Raw genomic sequence first — 25,145 nt, 5'->3', positions numbered from 1 at the left:
TCTCCGGGCACTCCTATTTCCTCACACATCCCAAAAACATGCATTACTTGAACACTCTAAATTGTGTGAATCTGAGTGCGAGTGGTTGTTGGTTTCTATTTGCTCTGCGATTGGCTGGCGACCAGTTCAGGGTGTACCCCGCCTCTCGCCCGAAGATAGCTGGCATAGGCTCCAGCACGCCCGCGACCCTAGTGAGGATAAGCAGAACGGGAGATGAAGATGAAGATTTCATTAATTCTATAATGTGACAAATCAGTTCCACTGTAAGAACAAGGTACAAAGCAGCAATTGTCATGTGTGTGCTTCATATGCAAGATTAACCCTCCAGTGCTGAGACTTCATGGAATATACGTGCATACAAATAAGTTGTATGTGTAATTTTTGATTTCAAAGGAAGCACATATTAAAGGATCGTTTTTTTCAGATATGAAGAACAGAACAAATTCTGTGTGATGCTTCACTTAACGGCTGCATGCAATATACAGGAAGAGATGAAAAACATTTGTCACTGCATTTTTCAACCTCGATGTTCCTGGTGTTTGATTCAAAAAGACACCACACAAAGCTGCTGATTTGTTTTATTGCGACAGTCAACTCGTCACTCTTCTATTCTGGCTCTTTCCTTACAGCAAAAATTACACTTAATTAATCAGAAAAAAACACTAATCGTCCTTAGTTGCTTTCCCCCCTAAGTGTATTTAAAAGATAAAACTCACCTACAATATTTACCTATGTAAGCATGCCGAACTTCTCTAGAGACCAAGACAGCTGAGCTAAGCTGCCCCGCTGGCAAATTTCATGTAAGTTGAGTCAGGCATTTCGAGCCAGCACTCTCAGGTGACCCATGGCATGAATAAACACTGTACTATATATCCCCAGGTTTACTGAAAAACTCTGAAAACCAGTGTTTAGTATACCAAGAGCGCTCCGAACAATGTGCGAACGGCTAATATCTACAGTATTATCTCATTATCTAAAAAGAAATAAGGTTACATCCATATACACAATTTCTTCTGTAGACATGGTAACATGGTTTCATTAGCATAACCTCATCAGATGAAATTTCTCAAAGATTTAAACACCGTATTCATATCAAACTGATTTTCCAGGTTAATTTTAAATTATGTCTGGGGAAAAAAAGAAAAATCAGATAACTCTGATAACTCGACTACAAGAAAAGGTTGACACAAAATCTCTGCCTCAATGCTCTGCTGGCACCAGGTTTCCCGCACCATGTTTCCATGTGGACATTCCCTCCAGAAGCACGCACCCACTTGTGGTCGAAAACAAGTGGGCACTACTTCAAAAGTCAGACACGATGGACTCATCCCAAGTCTCTTACTTGCAACGTTCCAAGCGCCTCGCTCTTCGAAACATTGAAAGCGACCCACAAGATGTTCTCACACCTCCATATTAAGGAGCGTCTCAATTGTCTGAAACATGCATTAAAGGATCCAGCATCGAGGAGGTTCCACGGGCTAGCTTAAATCGATGGATCGCTGACGTAATTCTCTGCGGAAGTCTTGGTGGCATCGTGTGACAGACATAGAGTTTGACAAGCACCACTGGTTGTCATAATGGTGTACAAATGACGAGGGTCTCCTGGCCAAAATATTTACTTCGTAATGTCCCAAAACTGCAATTAATCTTCACCTAAATGTACAGTATGTGGACATCTCTATTTATGCCCACGTACACTTCTGACAATATCTGAACTATCCCAATATTTTTGATTTTATGGACGCTAAGCGTTTTCCTCTTCACTTGAGACCAAGAAACGTGTAACGTCCATAAAATCTGGGTTATAGTTCTGATATTTTCAGTGTTTGAGGGTGCATAAGTAGATTTCCACATACAGTACCTTTTTGGTGATGATAGTCTTCTAACAATTAAGCGACGTTGTGCTTTTTTTGTATCATGAGCTCATATGGAGAGGATAATGCTTATAACGTCCACAAAATCCAAAATACTGCGCCGATTGTTGTAATATTTTCATAGGTTGAAACTGCTATGAGGAGAGATGTCTACGTACATTTTGGTGATGATAGATCACAAATTTTGGGCAATAAGCCACATATAGGATTGCTTGGGTTCATGAAGCTTACAAGGATATGTGTGTGTGTACTGTATCATTTTAATCGATAATACCCAAATAATTTAGCAATTTTTCAGGGTAATAAATTAGCGATTGAACATAATTTTTGGATGCCATAGCTGTTGTATTTATGTCAGAGTGCAAAGGAACGGTATTTGTTTGCCTGGTTTCATGAGGCTTGCAAGAATGTGTCACTCGCCGCCTTTTTTTTAATCATTTTAATCATGACACCCTAAAAAATTTGGGATTTTTCAGCATTTTAAATTAGCAATTGAACATCCTTTTTGGGTGTTAGCTGTTGTTCGTGTGCGATAGATGTTGTTCAAATAAGAGTAAAATGATATATGACAGCATTGTAAGGTATAATACCAAGTTGAACAAAGCGGTGTTTGGAAACTCAAGCAAGATGTCTTTTTTTTTTTTTTTTTATTCCTGGAAAGTTGTCATTTTGAAAGTGGGGGGATTCCACCAGACAGCAACAATATTAAAAAAATGTGACTAAATAGTGCCACTTTATACAACTTCAATTCCAATGAAGTTGGGACATTGTGTTAAACATAAATAAAGAAGAAGACAATGATTTGGAAATTATGTTCAACCTATATTTAATTGAATACACTACAAAGACAAGATATTTCAAGTTCAAACTGATAAACTTTATTGTTTTTAGCAAATAATCTTTAACTTGAAATTTTATGGCTGCAACACGTTCCAAAAAAGCTGGGACAGGGTCATGTTTACCACTGAGTTACATCACCTTTTCTTTCAAAAACATTCAATAATGTCTTGTCTTTGTAGTGTATTCAATTAAATATAGGTTGAACGTTTGGGAACTGAGGACAGTAATTGTTGAAACTTTGTAGGTGGAATTATTTCCCATTCTTGCTTGATGTGCAGCTTCAGCTGTTCAACAGTCCGGGGTCTCCGTTGTCGTATTTTACGCTTCATAATGGGCCACAGATTTTCAATGGTAGACAGGTCCGGACTGCAGGCAGGCCAGTCTAGTACCTGCACTCTTTTACTACGAAGCCACACTGTTGTAACACATGCAGAATGTGGTTTGGCATTGTCTTGCTGAAATAAGCAGGGGTGCCCATGAAAAAGACGTTGCTTGGATAGCAGCATATGTTTCTCCAAAACCTGTATGTACCTTTCAGCATTAATGGTGCCTTCACAGATGTGTAAGTTACCCATGCCATTGGCACTAACACAGTCCCATACCATCACAGATGCTGGCTTTTGAACTTTGCGTCCATATGGATGGTTCTTTTCCTCTTTGGCCCGGAGGACAGGACGTCCACAATTTCCAAAAACAATTTGAAATGTGGACTCGGAGGACCACAGAACACTTTTCCACTTTGCATCAGTCCATCTTAGATGAGCTCAGGCCCAGAGAAGCCGACAGCGTTTCTGGGTGTTGTTGATAAATGGCTTTTGCTTTGCATAATAGAGTTTCAAGTTGCACTTATGGATGTAGCGCCGAACTGTATTTACTGACATTGGTTTTCGGAAGTGTTCCTGAGCCCATGTGGTGATATTCTTTACACATTGATGTCAGTTTTTGATGCAGTGCCGCCTGAGGGATCGAAGGTCACGGGCATTCAATGTTGTTTACATGCAGTGATTTCTCCAGATTCTCTTAACCTTTTGATGATATTATGGACCGTAGATGATTAAATCCCTAAATTCCTTGCAATTGTACGTTGAGGAACATTGTCCTTAAACTGTTTGACTATTTTCTCACGCACTTGTTCATAAAGAGGTGAACCTCGCCCCATCTTTGCTTGTGATTGACTGAGCAATTCAGGGAAGCTCCTTTTATACCCAATAATGGTACCCACCTGTTCCCAATTAGCCTGTTCACCTGCGAGATGTTCCAAACATGTTTGATGAGCATTCCTCAACTTTCTAAGTCTTTTTTGCCACCTCTCCCAGCTTTTTTGGAACGTGTTGCAGATATAAAATTCTAAGTTAATGATTATTTGCTAAAAAAAAATCAAGTTTATCAGTTTGAACATTAAATAGCTTGTCTTTCTAGTGCATTCAATTAAATATAGGTTGAAAATGATTTGCAAATCATTGTATTCTGTTTTTATTTATGTTTAACACAACATCCCAACTTCATTGGAATTGGGGTTGTAGTATAGTACATTCCTTTTTCCACATCGGGTATGAATTTATGCGGGGGCCTTTTTTTTCTTTTTTTTTTAAATCACCCAAATCGACGATGAAAAACAGGGCTTTCCGAATGCAATTAGTTATTTACTAACTGCTTCAAAATGGATTGATATTACTGGAAATGACTGCCAGTTTCATTTTCTTGAGCAAAAATTACATAAAATCAACTAGTTACTGAAATATTGACCACTATGACCCACAGTTCCTTTTAGCAATGTAAAGTGTCCAGTGGTGTGGTAAAACTGATCAACAACAGTTATGCAGATGATGCGAAGGGATGAAGCGACAGCAATTAATTTGGTAATGTCATTACTGAGTGACTAAGCTACAATAATTAATACAATTATAATGTCACTACAGGGATGTGCAAAATTGGCAAAGTTTCGAGTGTGTCGAGTCCTCCGTCGAACCCCAGCGACTGCCTCACCGAACTCCTGGGGTTCGATCGAACCCAGGTTAAGAACCACTGCTGTAACTAGAAAGACATGCAGTTGATTGATCGTAAGAGAATTACTTTTGTGCAATGACTCAAATGGTTAAAAACATCAAATGTGTATTTCATGTTATTTTCCTATTTTTTGGTTGAATTGATGGTCGGCTATGCTGCGTATCGCTGCTGTTATCCCACACGTTTTACTTAGCTGACGTTGCTGTTACCATTCTACACACCAACCAGATCATGATTTACCATTCTAAAAAGTATGCTAACATGGTAAGCTGAAGTGTACTGCTTTGTAGAAATATGGCTTTAGTAGGCCACAAAGAATCCTATCCAGATAAACTCCAACTGTCATTGGAAATAGGATACAGGGATGTGTCTTTAGTGTTGCTTGGCAGCATAACAAAAGGCCCATTAAAGCTAATTAACATCTGTTTCTGGCTCTTCAGTGTAATTTAGGCTGTCAGGATTCCTTTCGACCAACCCGACTGGCAGGCACCAGCAGAGGCAGGAAGGAAGCTGTCGTTCCATCTTTGCACACAAACTCAACTCCTAGTACACAAGCAGAGTGCCACAAGGCAGATGTGAGCTCCAGACAACACACGGGATGCTGCCACACACACATATGCAGAAATCAGCTGTACTCATAATGGCAGTATTCTTATTTGTGTATTTGCGTATTTGTGATCACATAAAACCTCATCTGGTTTTCACACGCTTATTACAGTTGGAAATATTTAAACATAAAATTGAGATATTGTAATTATAATTCTTGTCATTATTATTTTGAGGCTGCTGATTGCCCTTCAAGTCAAGTCTAAAATGGATGTAAAAAAACTAAATGGCTCTATATCAGCTACAACTCTGCTGGTAGAAAGACAGGACCACAGGACCACAATTGTGACAGCAAATTTTGATTTAGTTTTAGTCAAAGTCTATCAACTAAAATGTAATTTAGATGTAGTTATACTTTTGTCAACTAAATTGTTTTAATTTTAGTCTCGTCTTAGTTTATATTACAGCCTATGAAAACTCCAGTAAATTAAGTCGACTAAAATAAAGCGTGTAAAGTGTCATATGTAGGCTACACTAGGGTTGGGTGAATATGGGAAAAAGTAATAATCACGATTATTTTGGTTGATATTGAAATCACAATTAATAAAAAATATTCTTCATTTATTTTACAACTTGGTAGTTATTTAACTACAAAAACTAAACTTTCAATATATCTTAAAAGAACAACCAGAAAATGAATTGTTAACAAGTAAAATAGTAATATATTAAAATAATGGAAATTTTAAAAAACAAAGAACAAATAGTCATGCCTAAAAATGTGCGAATGATTTTAGCCATGACTGTATTGTCTATCATACACTATGTGTCTAAAAAAAAGAATCCCATTAACAAATAGAAATATTTTTTGTAATCCTAACTGACCTAAAACAGGAAAAGTTTTGTCTGATTTCATGTCACAGTCGGGGGAAAAAAAGTTTTTTTGTATACAGTCATATATCTGCTGTTCCTGCTTTGCACGCCTTGGCCTCTTGGAGACAGTGTGGTTCGATGCATGCATGGAGCAACTTGTGTACTGTAAGATAAAAAAGAGTAGAAGAAGAAAGTCGTGTTATTACTTCAATAAACTCATTTATCAAATGCTAATATTAGCTAGCCTGTGAATGCTGTTTTCCATGAAATTTCTAAAAAGATGTTTTGTATTTTAATATAAAATAAGGGTACTTATTTTTGTTGTGCATTTATCTTTACAGTCAACTTCAACAGGGGTGTTAATAAAAAGCTTAAAGCACGCTAAAATTGTTATTAATTCTCTGCAAGCTGCAAAGTACAAGCCGCGGGTGATCAGTTTTTGTGATTGGTAACGAAAGGCATTGATAGACGAGTGCCGATCATGTGTTTTTTACAGAAATCGGGTGATCCTGACGGTTGGCCGATCGATTGGAGCACCACTAGTAATATGTAAATTTTACCTTTACTTTCTGAAAGTTCACCTAGATCACCAGTTCTATAAGTGTGGTACTAGTACCACCAGTGATACGTGGGCTTCCTCTAGTGCCACATGAAGGAATCAATGAATTAAATGTGTATGGTGTTACAGTGGTTTGAGCTTTTTTTTTTTTTTTTTTTTTATCTAATGCAGTATATGTGTAAAATAAATAAAGTTGTATTTAACTTTAGTTCAGTACATTTGCAATTATTACAGAAATGTTCACAGCATGTATGTTTTTGATGAACACTTAGGCCACCACACATGTATTTTAATGTTAGTCCCAACGGTGGTACTTGGAGGGCCAACTATTTTTCTAGGTGTTACTTCATGTAAAATGTTTGTAACCACTGACCAAGATGAAATGAAAACCCTATGAATGTGTTAACGAATGTTAAGGTATGCTATTCACACACAGACACAGATCTAACTTATTTGGACAAAGCATTTATTTACACAATAAAACTGTAAAAATATCAGTGCCATTAGTGCAAAAAAAAGGAATTGAGTGCATAAGCTGTAATGGACCTGCTCTTTCTGAATCAGTGAAACTCAAGTATTAAAAAGAAAAAAATATGACCTCCAGCCTCTGGCACCGTGACCAAGCCGTGCCCCGTAAACTGCGATCTCTTGTTTATTAATCGATAACTACACAAACACATGCATCGTAACGTGCATATCATAAGCCACAGACACCAGAACCTTCGTTGAATACATGCAAATGTCTAGGATTGTTAGTAAAACTGCGGAAAAGTCACCAGAATAACAGATTTATAGATGCTAAATTACCCCAAAAAGTTGTATTTTAATTGATTTAACATGCTCACCTGTGCATAGATTTCAGGATGACTGGACTGTGTATCTGCAAGCTGGTCCTGTTTCTTGAACACACATTCCTAGGCATTACCCTCCCCTGCAGTCAATCTCAAACTAGCTAGTAACTTCCATTCCATGTCATTCTGATTGGTTCTCTTGTAAACTCCTCCCACCTCTTCAAACAAAATTAGTTCTGATTGCATCTTGTCTCTGGTAGACATTTTTATTCGTTGACAAATTTTTTAAATATTTATTGGTTTAGTCCCGGGAAATGAATTTTTATATAGTCGTCGTCTTATTATAGTCAGAAAAAAGGTCGTTGAGTAGAACTATGATGAACATTTTTGGTAAACAAAATTAACACTGAACGACCAATTTAAAGCTGTAACATACGCACAATTGTTCAAAAAGTACAATTAAGTATCAGATACAGCTCATCTGTTTTCACCTGAATAGCCATCTTAAATGCAATGCCACTTGAGTAGTTTTTTCCACATTAAAAAAGTGTCCTGTCCAAATACATTATCATAAACCCTTTCTGCACATGTGTAGAAAAGTGAACAAAAAAAGCAATGGATGCATTTCAGACATTCAGACATACAGTACACCATTATTAAAATTGACTGGAAATAATACATTTTTCACTTTCAGTGGCACAGTAATTATGGCCTTGCATAATCAATCGCAAGCAAATCAAAGAAATCCATACTGTGGTCGATGTAGCACCTATGATATCACAACTGTTGTGTTCCTCCTGTGTAATCAGGTTAAAAAAAGATACATTAAAACGGTCACCCCACATGCTACTTGATCAAACACACTTACCACATTATTATGCAAAAGGTGATAAAATGTCTTCGTACTATCCATCCATCCATCCATCCATTTTCTGAGCCGCTTCTCCTCACTAGGGTCGCGGGCGCGCTGGAGCCTATCCCAGCTATCATCGGGCAGGAGGCGGGATACACCCTGAACTGGTTGCCAGCCAATTGCAGGGCACATACAAACAAACAACCATTCGCTCTCAGATTCACACCTACGGGCAATTTAGAGTCTCCAATTCATGCATGTTTTTGGGATGTGGGAGGAAACCGGAGTGCCCGGAAAAAACCCACGCAGGCACGGGGAGAACATGCAAACTCCACACAGGCGGGGCCGGGGATTGAACCCCGGTCCTCAGAACTGTGAGGCTGACGCTCTAACCAGTCGTCCACCGTGCCGCCTCTTCGTACTACCTCAAAATATAATGTAATAGTTTAATTTGCAAGAGGAAAATGTGCAACTTCTTTAAGCTTTCGCTGTCAAACAAATCAGCAGTCAGACACATATTGTGGCCAATACGACTGCCTAGGCTTAATCAGCTTGGGAGACAATAACCATTCAGCATGTAGCAAGATCTATCATTGAGGGTCAGGGACTATATTACAAGGCCTTAGATTGTAAACTAGAGGGGCCTCTCAAGGGAAAAGAGCAGACTTTGCCAAACCATGCAAGCAGGGTAAAGCTGCATAGTCAAACAGCGGAAATGAAAGGTGACTTCCCTCCCTCTTGTTCTGCCACAAAGGAGAGCTCATCCTTGACTGAAGAGGAAGATGTTGGAGGCTAAAGCGGATAAGCACTTTGGAGAGAATGATTAAGGGAAGACTTCAGACAGGAGGGAGCAGGTCAGTGTTTGTCATCATCACCAGTAGCAGTGATGCCAGTGCCGGTTTCTGGTATGCGCAATATTTGCAGCCACACAAGGAGGCATTTCTGGGGGAGTGACAAAACCCTACCGTAAAAAGCTATGTGAAGTGGTTTTCTATTGGCATTATGAAATGTAAGTCGTTGGCATTTGTGTGGGGAATTTGTGGCCCCTTCTGAAGACAAGGGTTTTTCAGGATTTTGCTAGTAAACGTTGAAGTGAGAGGTTATCAATGTCAAGGAAATATAACATCTTCATTGCTCAAAGGTCTTTGTATTGGGGGGAGGAACTAAAGCTAGATGCCTCTTGTTGAAGGTGACTGGGAGTGCATTGGCCACATACTGTATGTATTGTGGCTGGCTGGTTGAGTTGTGCAAGTCGGGAGCACTATTAGCTAGCTGAAAAAGAGGCTCATTCATGAAGCAACAGCAGCAGATGCGTACTTGCAACAAACGTGCAATTCCTTTTATGGAAAATGGGCAGGGTGTCATCCCAAGGAACACAACCGAAACCCACGGTACAACAAAAGAATAGCACAATAAAACGAAAACAATCAGGTTAGTAAACACACGTACAACTACCCTTACGATGGGAAAACACAAACAACATTGGAGTTGGGGTGTCTCGCAGAGGGCGCCATTCAAGCTTGGACTGGCACTGGGTGATGCCGCCTCAAAGTGTTGTTATCTAATTGTGAGCATGAAGAGAATTTCAAAATGAAGTCAAGCCTGTGGTCGAATAAATGTGTGATAGGAATATACACTCATATGCAAGGGAATGACTGAATAGCAAGCAAATTGACCTTTAAATGTGATGCAGCAGACCGGATTTACTTGGACATTTATTGTTACTGATATATTCATTCTCTCATGCGTTTCGTTACACCAATTTAAGGTACATGATCGAAATTTCTCTAGTTGCACTGAGGGACAATAAAGATAATATTATAAAGTGGAATAGCCAAAGTGTATTAATGACAATAACCAGCAAATGGAGCAGAATCTTTTATAGACTGAATCAAATATTAATTCCTTCGTAGAAATTCACTCAGTTTAAAGGCAGCATATAAGACTCTTTTGTCTCTGATGCTAAAAAATGTAATATGTCAAATTTCTTGTCAATGCCATGATAATAATCTTCTTCTTTTCCTTTCGGCTTGTCCCGTTAGGGGTCGCCACAGCGCGTCATCCTTTTCCATGAGAGCCTATCTCCTGCATCCTCCTCTCGAACACCAACTGCCATCATGTCTTCCCTCACGACATCCATCAACCTTCTCTTTGGTCTTCCTCTAGCTCTCTTGCCTGGCAGCTCCATCCTCATCATCCTTCTACCAATATACTCACTCTCTCTCCTCTGGACGTGTCCAAACCATTGAAGTCTGCTCTCTCTAACTTTGTCTCCAAAACATCGAACCTTGGCTGTCCCTCTGATGAGCTCATTTCTAATTTTATCCAACCTGGTCACTCCGAGAGCGATCCTCAACATCTTCATTTCCGCCACCTCCAGCTCTGCTTCCTGTTTTCTCTTCAGTGCCACTGTCTCTAATCCATACATCATGGCTGGCCTCACCACTGTTTTATAAACTTTGCCCTTCATCCTAGCAGAGACTCTTCTGTCACATAACACACCTGACACCTTCCTCCACCCGTTCCAACCTGCTTGGACCCGTTTCTTCACTTCCTGACCACACTCACCATTGCTCTGGACGGTTGACCCCAAGTATTTAAAGTCCTCTACCCTTGCCATCTCTTCTCCCTGTAGCCTCATTCTTCCCCCACCACCCCTCTCATTCATGCACATATATTCTGTTTTACTTCGGCTAATCTTCATTCCTCTTCTTTCCAGTGCATGCCTCCATCTTTCTAACTGTTCCTCCAGCTGCTCCCTGCTTTCACTGCAGATCACAATGTCATCTGCAAACATCATGGTCCACGGGGATTCCAGTCTAACCTCATATGTCAGCCTATCCATCACCACTGCAAAAAGGAAGGGGCTCAGGGCTGATCCCTGATGCAGTCCCACGTCCACCTTAAATTCTTCTGTCACACCGACAGCACACCTCACCGCTGTTCTGCTGCCCTCGTACATGTCCTGTATTATTCTAACATACTTCTCTGCCACTCCAGACTTCCGCATGCAGTACCACAGTTCCTCTCTGGGTACTCTGTCATAGGCTTTCTCTAGATCTACAAAGACACAATGTAGCTCCTTCTGACCTTCTCTGTACTTTTCCATTAACATCCTCAAGGCAAATAATGCATCTGTGGTACTCTTTCTAGGCATGAAACCATACTGTTGCTCGCAAATACTCACTTCTGTCCTGAGTCTAGCCTCCACTACTCTTTCCCATAATTTCATCGTGTGGCTCATCAACTTGATTCCTCTATAGTTGCCACAGCTCTGCACATCACCTTTGTTCTTAAAAATGGGCACCAGTACACTTTTCCTCCATTCCTCAGGCATCTTCTCACGCACTAGAATTCTATTGAACAAGCTGGTCAAAAACTCCACAGCCACCTCTCCTAGATGCTTCCATACCTCCACAGGAATGTCATCAGGACCAACTGCCTTTCCATTTGTCATTCTCTTTAATGCCTTTCTAACTTCCCCCTTACTAATCATTGCCACTTCCTGGTCCACCACACTTGCCTCTTCTACTCTCCCTTCTCTATCATTTTCCTCATTCATCAACTCCTCGAAGTATTCTTTCCATCTACCTAGCACACTGCTGGCACCAGTCAACATATTTCCATCTCTATCCTTAATCACCCTAACCTGCTGCACATCCTTCCCATCTCTATCCCTCTGTCTGGCCAGCCTGTATAGATCCTTTTCTCCTTCTTTAGTGTCCAACCTGCCATACATGTCATCATATGCCTCTTGTTTTGCCTTTGCCACCTCTACCTTTGCCCTGTGTCGCATCTCAATGTATTCCTTTCGCCTCTCCTCGGTCCTCTCAGTGTCCCACTTCTTCTTAGCTAACCGTTTTCCTTGTATGATTTCCTGTACTGTGAGGTTCCACCACCAAGTCTCCTTCTCTCCTTTCCTGCCAGAAGATACACCAAGTACTCTCCTGCCTGCTTCTCTGATCACCTTGGCTGCAGTGGTCCAGTCTTCTGGAAGCTCTTCCCGTCCACCGAGAGCCTGTATCACCTCTTCCCGAAAAGCTGCACAACACTCGTCCTGTCTCAGCTTCCACCACATGGTTCTCTTCTCTGCCTTTGTCTTCCTAATTTTCCTCCCCACCACCAGAGTCATCTTACACACCACCATCCTATGCTGTCTAGCCACACTCTCCCCTACCACTACCTTACAGTTGGTAACCTCCTTCGACCGCTGGACGAGCGCCGCCGGAGCAAGGACGGGTGGCGGCCACTGGACGAGCGCCGCCGGAGCAGGGTCAGGTGGCGGCCGCTGGACGAGCGCCGCCGGAGCAGGGTCAGGTGGCGGCCGCTGGACGAGCGCCGCCGGAGCAGGGTCAGGTGGCGGCCGCTGGACGAGCGCCGCCGGAGCAAGGACGGGTGGCGGCCGCTGGATGAGCGCCGCCGGAGCAAGGATGGGTGGCAGCCGCTGGACGAGCGCCACCGGAGCAGGTTCGGGTGGCGGCCGCTGGACGAGCGCCACCGGAGCAAGGACGGGTGGCGGCCGCTGGACGAGCGCCGCCGGAGCAAGGACGGGTGGCGGCCGCTGGACGAGCGCCGCCGGAGCGGGAGCCTGGCGCAGCTGCCGAGGAGCCGGAACGGGAGCTGCAGTCGCTTCCTCAGCCTGCCGCCATTGAGGTTTGGGAGTAGAGGGTACGGGAGTGGAAGAGTGCACAAGGTCTCGGGAAGGTGAACTAGGAAAAATGGCTGGTACTGAACATGGCTTGGGGGCAGGTTTGACTAGACGTGACTTAATTGGAGCCGTGGAACAACGTGTGGGAACAGGTGAAAAATCAAGTGACTTGTGAACAGGGGGGAAAAAACGAGGGGGCAAAATTTGACCTTTACTTGGGCGCCTCCGTTGGCCACCACGCGGCGGTCCCGGGTAGATGGCCAAACGGGTGCCCAAGAAAAGGTCAGAGGGAAAGGATTTGGACTCACTGGTGTTGGAAACGTGGAAACGTGACAAAAACTGACGAGGACGGGATAAACTAGGGAAGGAACCAAAAAAAAATCTAAATCTGTGTCAGAGTCAGAATCCGACAGGAGGTTAACTAAATCAGGGCCATCTTCACAATCAGAAAAATCTGAATCTAAAGAAACATGTGGATGTACAATAGTAGGGCATGGTGAATAACTAGGACAAGTGGGGGGACCCGAGGAAAAGGACAGAAAAGACTGAATGATAGGGCTTACTGGAGGAGGGTAGGTATGGATGGCAGGCTGAGGATGGTGAGAGGCAGTTTGGTGGTGTCCAGGGTGACGCCATGTTCTTCCCGCTGGGTCCTGTTCTGGTCGGTTCATTCTGTCATGAACATGGTTAGGGCGACGGCGAGGAACGCAAGGCAAGAACATGGTGGACCCAATTGCAGGGAAGCAGGGAGGCAAGGCAGGAGTGCGGGAATCTCAAAATAATAATATTTAATCACAATGATAAAACAACTGGCGACTATGACAAAAACAACTGGCGGCTATGACAAAAAACAACTGGCGACTATGACATGGCAAGACATGTGACAACGACAATGAACCGACAAGGACTGAAAGAACCCAGGGAACTAAATACAAACAAATTGACGAGACAACGAGGAACACCTGGACAAGACACGAGTGGCTGGAGAGAGCTGATTGGTCGACACAAAATAGACGAGAACAGGTGGACACAACAACCTAATGAGCACACGACAAACATGGAACACAGGAAAACATGGAACAAAACTAAACACAACCCAAACCAAAACAAAACACAGACCATGACAACTAATCACATTACACATAACACCCTCAATTTCAAATTTCAGCCTCATCACTCGATCTGATACTCTTTTCACCTCCAAGACATTCTTAGCCAACTCTTCTTTTAAAATAACCCCGACTCCATTTCTCTTCCCATCTACACCATGGTAAAATAATTTAAACCCTCCCCCTAAACTTCTAGCCTTACTGCCTTTCCACCTGGTCTCCTGGACACACAATATATCAACCTTTCTCCTAATCATCATGTCAACCAACTCCCGAGATTTTCCTGTCATAGTCCCAACATTCAAAGTCCCCACATTCAGTTCTAGGCTCTGTGTTTTCCTCTTCTCTTTCTGCCGAAGAACCCGCTTTCCACCTCTTCTTCTTCTTCTTCTTTGACTTCGACTTCGACCCACAGTAGCTGAATTTCCAACAGCGCCCTGCAGGTTGACGGCGCCGGTGGCGGACGTTGTTAACCCGGGCCACGACCGATCCGGTATGGAATTCTTTGGATGAACGCTCATATTTGTTTGGCAAGGTTTTAAGCCGGATGCCCTTCCTGACGCAACCCTCTGCATTTATCCGGGCTTGGGACCGGCCTACAGTTTGCACTGACTTGTGCCCCCCATAGGGCTGCATTAATGCCATGATAATAATGTTCAGTTTTAATTGACACTTTAGATACTCATTTAAAAATGTGTTTATTATTGTGCGTTTTATGCAGTAATGTAGAACCACAGTTTGTCTTGCTGAGAGTTTCTCATTGCCTCAGCAATAGTAGCGACAAAATAAAAACAACTCTCGGTATGGTCCAGTGCAATTCTAAAAAAAATTCTTTAAACTGCCTTTTCGACAAATCAGAACATCAATAACAAAATGATGATGGTTTACATGTTTGTTTTATATATATTATATATATTTTATATATATTATATATATATATATATATGTATATATATATATATATATCCATCCATTTTCAACACCGCTTAGCCTGGTTAGGGTTGTGGGGCGCTGGAGCCTTTCCCAGCTGACTTCGCCAGTCAGTCGCAGGGCACATATAGGCACGGACATCCATATGCACTCACATTCACACCGTCACTGAGTGGGAACTGAACCCACGCTGCCCACACCAAAGTCAGGCGAGTGTACCACCACACCATCAGTGACTTTATATATATATATATATATATATCAATCAGAATCATCTATTTGCCAAGTATGTCCAAACAACACACAAGGAATTTGTCTCCGGTAGTTGCAGCCTCTCTACAACAGACAGTCAATTGACAGAGAACACTTTGAGACATAAAGACATTTACAAAAAAAAAAGGCACTGAGTAATAAAGGGTTAATAGTTATCTGGTAATGCCGATGCATTTTTTTATTTATTTTTGACAATTGTACAAAGATGCTGAGTCCTCTAGCACTTAGAGCAGTTTGAATGACTAATATAGCAATCGTCCGGTGCAATGACCATTGTGCAAAGGGCGCCGAGACTTCAAGGAGTGTATGCATTTTAAAGTGATGAGTAGCGCGATAATCTGGGACAATGTTGATTGTGCAAATGTTGCAGATACTCCACAGTCAGTGTGCAAATGAAGCAGATGCTACTCTGGCATGAGTGGCCAGTATTGGTCAACAACAGATATGCAAATAGTGCAGCGTGGCGAGACTACTACAGTGAGTGCACGAGTAATATATAATTGGCTTCACAGAAATGTGACGACGAACTCAAGTAAAAAAAAATTGCCAGCATGTTGCAATAAAATTGGAGGTGAGGTGTTTAAGAAGTTGATCGCAAGAGGGAAGAAGCTGTTGGAATGTCTGCTAGTTCTAGTTTGCATTGATCGGTAGCGCCTACCTGAGGGAAGGAGCTGGAAGAGCTGGTGACCGGGATGTGGAGGGTCCGAGAGGATTTTGCACGCTCTTGTCTTAGTTCTGGCAGCGTGCAAGTCCTCAAGGGTGGGTAGGGGGGTACCGACAATCCTTTCAGCAGTTTTGATTGTCCGTTGCAGTCGGAGTTTGTCCTTTTTTGTAGCAGCACCAAACCAGACTGTGATGGAAGAACACAGGACTGATTCGACGACCGCTGTGTAGAACTGCCTCAGCAGTTCCCTTGGCAGGCCGTGCTTTCTCAGAAGCCGCAGGACGTACATCGTCTGCTGGGTCTTTTTGAGGACGGAGTTGATGTTGATTGCCCACTTCAGGTCCTGAGAGACTGTAATTCCCAGGAACTTGAAGGTCTCAACGGTTGACACAAGGCAGCTGGACAACGTGAGGGGCAGCTGTGACGAAGGATGCCTCCTGAAGTCCACAATCATCTCTACAGTCTTGAGCGTGTTCAGCTCCAGGTTGTGTCACCGTCCTTGATGAGGCCTATGACAGTGGTGTCATCTGCAAACTTGAGAAGTTTGACAGCCGGGTGCGCTGAGGTGCAGTCGTTCATGTAGAGAGAGAAGAGCAGCAGAGAGAGGACACAACCTTGGGGCGCACTAGTGCTGATGCTGCGTGTGGATGAGGTGGTCTCTCCCAGCCTCACCTGCCCATCAGGAAGCTCTAAATCCACTGGCAGATGGCAGGTGAAACAATGAGCTGGAGAAGCTTGGATGAAAGGAGTTCATGGATGATGGTGTTGAACGCTGAGCTGAATTTCACGAACAGGATCCTCACGTAGGTCCCTGCACTGTCGAGGTGTTCAAGGATGAAGTGCAGTCCCATGTTGACTGCATCATCCGCAGACCTGTTCGCTCGGTAGGCAAACTGCAGGGGGTCCAGCAGGGGACTTGTGACGCTCTTGAGGTGGTCCAGCACGTGACTTTCAAATGACTTCATGACCACAGATGTCAAGGCGACAGGCCTGTAGTCATTTAGACCTGAGATTGCAGGTTTCTTGGGGACTGGAATGATGGTAGAACGTTTGAAACAGGATGATACTTCGCACAGTTCCAGAGATATATTCAAGATCTGAGTGAAGAGTGGCGCGAGCTGGTCCGCGCAGACTTTGAGGCAGGATGGGGACACATGGTCTGGGCCTGCCGCTTTGTTAATATTTTGTTGTTTGAAGATGCGTCTCACATCCTGTTCGTGGATGGTAAACGCCGAAGTCAGAGGTGTGATTGTAGTCGGGGGTGTGGCCGGATGGGTGTGGGGTGTGAAAGTGTCCTTTTCAAATCTGCAGTAGAAGGTATTCAAGTCGTTGGCTAGTGTGCTATTGTTCTCAGTTTTGGGGGATCGTCGCTCGTAATTAGTCAGCGATTGGAATGCATGCCAGACTGATTTAGAGTCGTTAGCGCTAAATTGTTTTTCCAACTTTGCTGCATAGTTCCTCTTTGCAATGTTAATTTCTTTAGTCAGCAGGTTTGTAGCGCAATTATATACGGCCCTGTCCCCGCTCTGATATAGCTTGGCGAAGCTGCTTAAGTTTGGCAGTGAACCACGGCTTGTTGTTGTTGAAAGTGCGAAATGACTTTGTTGGTATACACACATCTTCACAGAAACTGATATCGGATGTGACAGTGTCCGCATATTCATCTAGGCTGCCAGCTGAATTTTCAAAGACACTCCAGTCTGTGCAGTCTAAACAGCTTTGAAGTTCCATCTTCGCGCATTTAAGTTCTTGCCTGTATGTCGATATAAAGTGAATTAAGCAGTGATCAGACGAGCCCAGTGCTGCATGAAGTTTGGCACGGTATGCATTTTTTAGCGTAGTATAGCAGTGGTCCAAAATGTTATTTTCCCTGGTCGGACAGTCGATGTGCTGCTTGTATTTAGGGAGTTCGTGGTTGAATTTAGCTTTGTTAAAGTCCCCGAGAATAATGAGGGGTGAGTCCGGGTGTTCTTTTTCAATTTCGTTGACTTGTTCGGCAAGCGTTAGCAATGCGGTGTTCGTGTTAGCTTGAGGCGGGATATAGGCGCCAGCGAGAATGAATGTTGCGAACTCACGCGGCGAGTAGAATGGCTTACAGTTCAAAAATAGCGACTCCAAGTGCAGGCTGAAGTGTGTGCTGAGTGCTGATATAGAAGCATATCCCGCCGCCTTTTGTTTTCCCCGATAACTCAGTGATACGATCTGCTCGGTGAAGATGAAAACCCGGAAGCATGACGGCGCCATTGGGTACAGCGTCACAAAGCCAGGTCTCCGTAAAGCACATGGCGGCGGAACGTCTGAAGTCTTTACTGGTCTTTAACAGAAGATGAAGCTCATCCATATTGTTGGGTAGGGAGCGTACATTCGTGAGGTGGATCGACGGCAACGCCAATCTGTATCCTCTCTTGTGGAGTTTCACCTGGATGCCGGCTCGCTTCCCTCTGTGGCGTCGCCTGCGCCTCCATGCGCCGAAAACCGCGGACGCCACTGCGGTGAATAACTCAGGGAAAAAACTGAGCGGATTTGCGAACGTTGGTGAAAGAAAGTCCGGAGTAGCCTCCTTGACGGTTAGCAAGTCTGCCCTTGTGTAAGTGAGTCGTGTAATGTCTCCAAAGACGAACGAAAAACACAAAAACAATACTAGAGAGCGTGTGACCGAGGTGACCACACCTGTAGGCGCCATCTTGCAATAATATATATATATATATATATATATATATATATATATATAGATGGACGGCACGGTGGAAGACTCGTTAGAGCGTCAGCCTCACAGTTCTGAGGACCGTGGTTCAATCCTCGGCCCCGCCTGTGTGGAGTTTGCATGTTCTCTCCGTGCCTGCGTGGGTTTTCCCCGGGCACTCCGGTTTCCTCCCACATCCCAAGAACATGCATTAATTGAAGACTCTAAATTGCCCGTAAGTGTGACTGTGAGTGCGAATGGTTGTTTGTTTGTATGTGCCCTGCGATTGGCTGGCAACCAGTTCAGGGTGTACCCCGCCTCCTGCCCGATGATAGCTGGGATAGGCTCCAGCACGCCCGCGACCCTAGTGAGGAGAAGCGGCTCAGAAGATGGATGGATGGATATATTTATATATGAGCTGGTGTGTGAGGTCGAGAAGTTCCGACTAGATATAGTCGGACTCCACGCACAGCTTGGGCTCTGGTGCCAGTCCCTTAGTCGGACTCCACGCACAGCTTGGGCTCTGGTGCCAGTCCTCTTGAGAGGGGTTTGACTCTCTTCCACTCTGGAGTTTCCCACGGTGAGAGGCGCCGAGCAGGTGTGGGTATACTTATTGTTACCCGGCTCGGCGCCTGTACGTTGGGGTTCACTCCGGTGGACAAGAGGGTAGCCTCCCTCCGCCTTCAGGTGGGGGGACGGGTCCTGACTGCTGTTTGTGCCTAGGCACCAAACAGCAGTTCAGAGTACCCTTGGAGGGGCTGCTGCAGAGCGCGCCTGCTGGGGACTCCATCGTTCTGCTGGGGGACTTCAATGCTCACGTGGGCAATGACAATGAGACCTGGAAGGGCGTGATTGGGAGGAAGGGCCCCCCGATCAGAACCCGAGCAGTGTTCTGTTATTGGACTTCTGTCCATAACGAACACCATGTTCAAGCATAAGGGTGTCCACACGTGCACTTGGCACCAGGACATAATAGTTCACAGTTCGATGCTTGACTTTGTGGTCGTGTCATCAGACTTGCGGACGCATGTCTTGGACACTCGGGTGAAGAGAGGGGCGGAGCTGTCAACTGATCACCACCTGGTAGTGAGTTTGCTCCAATGGTGGGAGGTCCAACGTGGCAGGCCCAAACGTATTGTGAGGGTTTGCTGGGAACATCTGGCGGAATCCCCTGTCAGAAGGAGTTTCAACTCCCACCTCCGACAGAATTTTGCTCATGTTCTGGAGGAGGCGGGGGACATCGAGTCCGAGTGGACCATGTTCCGGGACCTCCATTGCTGAGGCGGCTGGCCGGAGCTGTGGTCGTAAGGTGGTTGGTGCCTGTCGTGGCGGCAATCCCCGAACCCGTTGGTGTACACCAACAATGAGGGATGCCGGCAAGCTGAAGATGGAGTCCTATCGGGCCTTTTTGGCCTGTGGGACTCATGAGGCAGCTGATGGGTACCGGCTGGCCAAGCGGAATGCCTCTTTGGTGGTCGCTGAAGCAAAAACTCGGGCATGGGAGCAGTTCGGTGAGGCCATGGAGAAAGACTTCCGGACGACTTCGAGGAAATTCTGGTCCACCATCTGCCGTCTCAGGAGGGGGAAGCAGTGCACCATCAACACTGTGTATAGTGGGGATGGGGCGCTGCTGACCTCGACTCGGGACGTTGTGAGCCGGTGGGGAGAATACTTCGAAGACCGCCTCAATTCCACCGACACGCCTTCCCATGAGGGAGCAGAGTCTGAGTTCTCTGAGGCGGGCTCTCCTATCTCTGGGATTGAGGTAACCGAGGTGGTTAAACAGCTCTTCGGTGGCAAGGCCCCGGTGGAGGAGGTTCGCCCGGAGTTCTCAAGGCTCTGGATGTTGTAGGGCTGTCCTGGTTAACACGCCTCTGCAACATCGCGTGGACATCTGGGACATCTGGGCAGTAAGTCGGAATCGTTTCCTTTGAGGGTTCGACTCCGCCAAGCCTGCCGTTTGTCACCGATTCTGTTCATAACTTTTATGGACAGAATTTCTAGGCGCAGCCGAGTTATAGAGGGGGTCCGGTTTGGTGGCCTCAGTATTGCATCTCTGCTTTTTGCAGATGATGTGGTTCTGTTGGCTTCATCAATCCGTGACCTCCAACTCTCACTGGAGCAGTTCGCAGCTGAGTGTGAAGCGGCTGGGATTAGAATCCGCACCTTCAAAGGGTGGCGTGCCCTCTCCAGGTTGGGGATGAGATCCTGTCCCAAGTGGAGGAGTTCAAGTATCTTGGGGTCCTGTTCACGAGTGAGGGAAGTATGGAACGGGAGATCGACAGGCGGATCGGTGCAGCGTCTGCAGTGATGCGGACTTTCTATCGATCCGTTGTGGTAAAGAAGGAGCTAAGCCGAAAGGCGAAGCTCTCGATTTACCGGTCGATCGACGTTCCTACCCTCACCTATGGTCATGTGCTGTGGGTCGTGACCCAAAGAACAAGATCCCGGATACAAGCGGCCGAAATGAGTTCCCTCCGCAGGGTGTCCGGGCTCTCCCTTCGAGATAGGGTGAGAAGTTCGGTCATCCGGGAGGATCTCAGAATAGAGCCGCTGCTCCTCCACATCGAGAGGAGCCAGATGAGGTGGCTGGGGCATCTGATTTGGATGCCTCCCGGACGCCTCCCTGGTGAGGTGTTCCGGGCATGTCCCACCAGGAGGAGACCCCGGGGACGACCCAGGACACGCTGGAGAGACTACATCCTTCGGCTGGGCTGTGAACGCTTCGGGATCCCCCGGAAGAGCTGGATGAAGTGGCTGGGGAGAGAGAAGTCTGTGCGTCCCTGCTAAAGGTACTGCCCCCGCGACCCGACCTCGGATAAGCGGTTGAAAATGGATTGCTGGATGGACTTTAACGCTAAATGACGCATACTGTGCTATCTCCCGTGCAGCTCTGGGCTCATCTGATCACTGCTTAATTCACTTAATACCAACATACAGGAAAGAACGTAAATCCGCGAAGCCTACGGTGAAAACAGTGAAAAAGTGGACCAATGAAGAAAAGATAGAACTTCAAAGCTTTCTAGACTGCACAGACTGGAGTGTCTTTGAAACTTCAGATGGCAGCCTGGATGAATATACGGACACTGTCAAATCCTATATCAGTTTCTGTGAAGAGGTGTGTGTACCAACAAAGTCATTTTGCACGTTCAATAACAACAAACCGTGGTTCACTCCCAAACTTAAGCATCTTCGCCAGGCTAAAGAGGACGCATATTGAAGTGGGGACAGGGCCCTGTATAATCGCGCGAGAAACCAGCTGACTAAGAAATTAACATTGCAAAGACAAACTATGCAGTAAAGTTAGAAAAACAGTTGACCGCTAACGACTCTAAATTAGTCTGGCATTCATTACAATCGCTAACCAATTACAAGCGACCAACCCATCAAGCTGAGAACAATAAAAGACTAGCCAACGACTTGAACACCTTTTATTGCAGACTTGAAAAGGACTCTTTCATACCCACCCAGCCGCACCACCGATCACTATCACACCTCTGACTTCTGTGTTGATCATCCACGAACAGGTTGTGAGACGCATCTTCAAACAACAAAAGATCAACAAAGCGGCAGACCCAGACCTTGTTTCCCCATCCTGCCTCAAAGTCTGCACGGACCAGCTCGCTCCAGTCTTCACACAGATCTTCAACAGATCTCTAGAACTGTGTAAAGTACCATTACTTGTCATGGTCTGTGTTTTGGTTTGGGTTGTGTTTAGTTTTGTTCCATGTTTTCCTGTGTTCCATGTTTGTCGTGTGCTCATTAGGTTGTTGTGTCCACCTGTTCTCATCTACTTTGTCGACCAATCAGCCACTCGTGTCTTGTCCAGGTGTTCCTCGTTGTCTCGTCAATTTGTTTGTATTTAGTTCCATGGTTTCTTTCAGATCTTGTCGGTTCATTGTCGTTGTCACATGTCTTGCCATGTCATAGTCGCCAGTTGTTTTTATCATTGTGATTAAATATTATTTTGAGATTCCCGCACTCCTGCCTTGCCTCCATGCTTCCCTGCAATTGGGTCCACCTTCTTCCTTGCCTTGCGTTCCTCGCCTTCGCCCTAACCACGTACGTGACAGAATGAACCGACCAGAACAGGACCCAGCGGGAAGAACATGGCATCACCCTGGACACCACCAAACTGCCTCCCACCGTCCTCAGCCTGCCATCCATACCTACCCTCCTCCAGTAAGCCCTATCGTTCAGTCTTTTCTATCCTTTTCATCGGGTCCCCCCACTTGTCCTAGTTATTCACCATGCCCTACTATTTTACATCCACATGTTTCTTTAGATTCTGATTTTTCTGATTGTGAAGATGGCCCCGATTTAGTTAACCTCCTGTCTGATTCTGAATCTGACACAGATTTAGATTTTTCTGGTTCCTTCCCAAGTTTATCCCGTCCTCGTCAGTTTTTGTCACGTCTCCCCGTTTCCAACCCCAGTGAGTCCAAATCCTTTCCCTCGGACCTTTTCTTGGGCACCCGTTTGGCCATCTACCCGCGACCGCCGCGTGGTGGCCAACGGAGGCGCCCAAGTAAAGGTCAAATTTTGCCCCCTCGTTGTTTTTCCCCTGTTCACAAGTCACTTAATTTTTCACCCGTACCCGCTCCGGCAGCGCTCGTCCAGCGGCCGCCACCCATCCTTGCTCCAGCGGGGCTCGTCCAACGTCTGGGATCCGTTCCTTTAGAGGGGGGGTACTGTCATGGTCTGTGTTTTGGTTTGGGTTGTGTTTTGTTTTGTTCCATGTTTTCCTGTGTTCCATGTTTGTCGTGTGCTCATTAGGTTGTTGTGTCCACCTGTTCTCGTCTACTTTGTCGACCAATCAGCTCTCTCCAGCCACTCGTGTCTTGTCCAGGTGTTCCTCGTTGTCTCGTCAATTTGTTTGTATTTAGTTCCCTGGTTTCTTTCAGTTCTTGTCGGTTCATTGTCGTTGTCACATGTCTTGCTATGTCATAGTCGCCAGTTGTTTTTATCATTGTGATTAAATATTATTTTGAGATTCCCGCACTCCTGCCTTGCCTCCCTGCTTCCCTGCAATTGGGTCCACCATGTTCTTGCCTTGCGTTCCTCGCCTTCGCCCTAACCACGTACGTGACATTACTGTACAGTACCAGTACTGTTTCAAACGCTCCACCATCATCCCAGTCCCCAAGAAACCTGCAATCTTGGGTCTGAATGACTACAGGCCTGTCGCCCTGACATCTGTGGTCATGAAGTCCTTTGAACGCCTCATGCTGGATCACCTGAAGAGCGTCACAGGACCCTACTGGACCCCCTGCATTTTGGCTACCGAGCTCCAACTGCAGTCTGTGGATGACGCAGCATCGTGAAGATGGCCCCGATTTAGTTAACCTCCTGTCTGATCCACGTGTTCCGGCCGAACACTCAGAAGCTTGACCCGCCTGCCTCAAACGTGTTCATGACACCTAAATCCAACATTGCGGTCTACTAAAAGTACAGATTAGTGCATATTTGGGGTTTAAATGAACGAGAACAGGAATATCCAGCTTTATGCATTCACTACACGCTCATTCTATCAATCTCACATCACAAGTCAGTTTCCTTTGCCAATGTTCGTCTGTACTTTGTTTGTTTTGTGTTTTTCTGTGTTGTTTCCCTGTTGATTCCCCATGTTAGATCATTAAATTTTCCATAAAATTCACTACCTGCATTGTTGTGTGTGTATGGGTTCGAGGAAAGAAACCGCTGGCCGTCTAGAACTCTCATCAAAATTTCATAAAGTGTAGCAACCTTCAGATTACGAGACTGATAACAAGGTTTCGCGTCACTTTTCCTAAATTTTATCCGCATAAAAAACGACGTGGTGCCACTCTTCATAGTTAAAATAGCTTGATGTATAACGCTGTAATTTAAAATTACGCTGAACCGGAAGTAACGCAGGCGTCGCTTTCAGCCCATTATTTTCTTCTAAATTAATTACATTTTTATTTAACCCATATACGCTACACCAGGTTGACATTAACCAGCCAAGTAGTTTAGGCCGACCTCATCACTTTTTCTTGTAAAGGCTACCTTGAAAATGAATTTCATGCGCCAGCACCCCTGATTGTGAGGCCCTGGGCATATTACATTGACATGGCAACATATAGAAGCTGAAATCTTATTTGACAATAAATAAATAAATAAATAAATAAATAAATACATAAAATCTACTACTTGAAGCTGGAGAGCCAAGACACACACTGTAAAATGAAGACAATAGACTGTTGGAAATAAATGTATACAATTTCATGTAAGTTGTAAATGCAGGTTAGTGCTTTTGATAGTGTTTAGGCCAGCAGAGAAGGCCTTAAAGGCCCTGACAGGACACCACTGATTCATCACAAGATTCATTGCAAGAATATTCTTTGTGTGTATATAAGGTGGTTCAAGACTAGGGTGTCAAAATGCAAGACCCAGTATGCCACAACTTTTCCGAAAAAGTCCTTCACTGTCTCTCTGTGCGAGGGACGTGGGTCAAGTGGACACACTGGTGCTGACCTC

This window comes from Phyllopteryx taeniolatus, chromosome 1 (assembly GCF_024500385.1).
Source record: "Phyllopteryx taeniolatus isolate TA_2022b chromosome 1, UOR_Ptae_1.2, whole genome shotgun sequence".
Classification (NCBI taxonomy): domain Eukaryota; kingdom Metazoa; phylum Chordata; class Actinopteri; order Syngnathiformes; family Syngnathidae; genus Phyllopteryx; species Phyllopteryx taeniolatus.
Note: the sequence above shows the minus strand (reverse complement) of the source record.